Source organism: Ailuropoda melanoleuca, unplaced genomic scaffold, assembly GCF_002007445.2.
Source record: "Ailuropoda melanoleuca isolate Jingjing unplaced genomic scaffold, ASM200744v2 unplaced-scaffold73103, whole genome shotgun sequence".
NCBI lineage: Eukaryota > Metazoa > Chordata > Mammalia > Carnivora > Ursidae > Ailuropoda > Ailuropoda melanoleuca.
In genome coordinates this window covers 1-3,582 of record NW_023248397.1, presented here as the reverse complement: position 1 = coordinate 3,582, position 3,582 = coordinate 1, and the positions used below count along the sequence as shown (strand labels likewise).

The following is a 3,582-nucleotide window of genomic DNA, read 5'->3' as shown; positions in this document are numbered from 1 at the left end:
GGACTTGGGTATAATTTTTTTAGCATCTTTAACCAAAAAGTTCCATAGAGGTATAAAATACTGCTTATTCTTAGGTGATTCACAAATGCCTGTTTCGTGTTTCTGTGGGAAAAAGCCACCCAACTTAGTTTTATTTCAAAGTGATATATACTTGAATTGTAAAAGCTTAAAAATGTAGAAATATAGAAAGCTTGAGTCCCTTGGAATCCCACTTCCCCAAGATAAACATTGTTAATACTTTAATGCGTATTTTTCCATACTTTTTGCATTTTTCTTTCCACTATCTAAAAACATAGTCCTCTGTTTAATAAACGAGATTATTACTGTGAATATGGTAATTTGTTTATGTTCACCTTTTCCCCTCTTTGATCATTTATTTTGAGTGAAATTAAACTTCCTGAGCTGGGACATAGTCTTAGATCCCTGTTTGTAAGTTTTTCTTCTCAGAGGACATCTTTCCTCGAGGACATCTTTCAACCCTTCAGGTCTCAGTGAGGTGGCCCCGAGCGTGTGCTGTGCACACCCCTGTGTTGCAGCCGGTGGTGCACTTGGTTGCAGGTGCCCCACGTGACTGACTTCCCAGCCCAGATGTCCACGAGGTTGGAGGTCAGATTCACATGCTCACTGCTGTATCCTCAGCACGTGGCGTGAGCTAGTTAAGCAAAGTGGTGAAGAAAAGCACACATTATCTGGTGGCAACAGGTATTAATTAAAGAATCAAACACGTTAGTGTCAGTATAATATTATTTACTATTAATATAAATGGACAAAATTAATACCCTGGTGTTTTTCAGCTAGCGAGCCAGCGCCCCAGGAGCCCGCACCTTCCTTCCCGATACAAAAGCTGCAGATAGATGAAAGAGAAGCATTCGGCCCACGGCTGCCTCCTGTCTTCTGCCCCAGTGAGTTGAGAGCTCCTTGGTTCACCCGCTTGCATCGGCACCAGTGTCTCCTCCCCTGAGCTGTGACAACCCTAACAGTGTTACCTCCTCTACCCGTCTAATCCAACATGAGGCCAACCACATACGTACAGTGGACCCTTGAGCAAGGCAGGATTTAGGGGCGCCAACACCACGCAGAGTCGAAAATCCACATGTAACTTTTGACTCCCCCTAAAACTTAGCTACTGATAGCCTACTGTGGACCAGATTCCTTACCAATCACATACATGATTGGTTAACACTTCTTATGTCTGTTATACGTATTATGTACTGTATCCTTACAGTAAAGTAAGCTAGAGAAAAGCAAATATTATTAAGAAAATTATAAGGAAGAGAAAATACATGTACAGTACTGTACTTATCGAAAAAGATCCACACGTAGTGGCTTTGTCTGGACTCGTATTGTTCAGGGTCTGCTGTATGTGTACCTCTGTTTCTCATTTATCTGTTCTCAGCCACGTTTTGAATCTCGTCCCTTCCACTGAGTGCCTAAATGATAGTGTTGCTTTGTAGCCTCAGAGACCTTGCAACTTTCTTTTCTTTCTAACACTCAGATACATACAGCAGAGTCCTGTAATAAATATAAAAAGTAAAAATTTAGGACATGAAGATGGGTGAGGAATTGCAGGGAGTAGGGTGTTCGGAGACTTTTTCATACTTTGGCTAATGTGGTAGATAAAGTACAAGTAGTTCTTTCAGAAGTAAACACAGCCGGTCCTCCTCCCCCAGTATCAGTCAACAATGTCCTAAATGGACGTCTCATCAAAATGTTTAGACTGGCTTATCCTCTCCCTGAAGGCCAGTTTAGCAAACATCTGATAACCTGGTCCAGGTATATAGATGACATAATTCTATTATCTACTTTATGGTTTCCTATAGCACCCACATATAAATATTGGTTTGGTTAATGAAGCCAGCCTTCAAAGAGGGGATGAAAAAGTGTGAGGTTTTGAAAAATTGCAGTGAATGTATTTCTGATTTGCCTTAGTTGTTCAGATCTCCAGCTTAAAATAAGTGTTTCAGCGTCTAAAAGCTCTTTATGCCCATTTCCCAGACTGTCCTTGAAAGCCTTGTAATAGTTAATAACTTAATTTTGTCTATGGGCTATCAAGGGGAAAACGAGCATCAAAAAAAAAAGGGGGGAGGTCAGATTTTAAAATATCGGGTCAAGCGATGGGCTGGAGTGTTACAGGCACTTGTTAGTGGGTTTGGAAAATATCCATACTTCCTGAAACACCTTTCCTTTAGGTGGGAAGAGTTGATTTAATGATCTACACTGCTTCTACTGTTGTTAATTTTTGCTGGTTACCTGGAAATTAATGCCCTATGCAAACATTTCAGTCAGCGTTTGGAGGTGGAGAATTCAGGCGTATTCCACTTATCTGGTCATTTTTAATGACTACCTACATTGTGCTAGTTTTCTAGGGTTTCAGTTTATAAGACAAATTCATATATAATGTGCTTTCATAAAGGGGGGATGATGTGAGAGGAGCTGACATTTATGTGCCAGATTCTAGGCTATGGGATTCAGATACTGGTTCCATCCAATCCTCTGTGTCCCGAGAACAGGGATTCTTCCTGTCTCTCTTCATAGATGGAGAGACTGAGACTTGGAGAAGTTGAGCAATGAACGAAAGGCCACAGAGCCGCTGCTGGCAACCTCAGAGCTGAAGTTCAGGCTCTGGTCTGTCTCGGAGCTTGCCCGAGGATGTTAAATTGCAAAAGGCTTGTGGAGTCTGGTCAGCCTTTATCTTCATCTGACTCATCGAGCAGATAAGGCTGTGGCAAGATACTGGTTGGATCACGCAGGTCGCAGGTCGAGTATGAGGTTTCTGGCAGTTTCTAAATATAGAGCTACCAGGTGACCTGCTAATCCGTTTGTTTATCAGTGAGGCAGGGCAGGGGTTCCGCCTTCCTGTTAAACATTCCACCTACGTCACACCTTCCCAGTTCAATAATTTAGTCTTTATTTTCCCCAGCAGTTCACGTGTGTTATTACATTTGTGTTTTAGATGTTCGTCAAACACTTGAGGCACCTCAAAAGGAGAAACATAAAAAAAACAAAGAAAAACACAAGACCAAGAAGGAGCACAGACGGAGGAAAGAGAAGGTGAGTACCTTCTGGGTGTCCCAGGACCAGATGCAGGCTCTGCTGTCCCTGCTTCTGTCCTGCAGACGAGCCCTGCCCTCCAGGCACGCTGCATGAAGCTGGTCATCTGCTGGCCAGGATGGGGGCACGTGGGCCTCGGCAATGTTGACATTCATGTAAGCCTTCGATTTTCAAGAACTTTGTTTTTCTTTCTGACAGAGTATTTTAATTATTCAGTTGTACTTAGAACAGTTTTTAATTGTGAACATTAAAAAGTAGGAAAAAAGGACATTTAAATACTTTAGAGTAATGGTTGAATATTAAATAATAAAATAGTATTAACTGGTTATTTGGTATTAAATAGAAGATATTATTTTGAACATTTTTTTCTCCACGACTTTGTCATCATTACAGAGATTTTGAGGTGAGGGAAACTTGAAGGAGTAGTGTGTGCTTTCACCTTGACATCCCTGATCCCATGATCCGTGTGTTTCCAGTGATGGTACAGGTTTTTAGTTCGGTTAATGTGAGTGTTGGGTCCCAGAGTGCCAG

General features: G+C 41.7%; 1 long non-coding RNA gene across 1 annotated transcript; it reads left to right on the top strand.

The window, feature by feature from the left end:
- The first annotated feature begins 714 nt into the window (after positions 1–714).
- On the top strand, positions 715–3,051 carry LOC117800600. Its single transcript, XR_004623124.1, has 2 exons — positions 715–902; positions 2,954–3,051. It is a non-coding gene; the product is annotated as an uncharacterized LOC117800600 (long non-coding RNA).
- Positions 3,052–3,582: the final 531 nt, after the last annotated feature.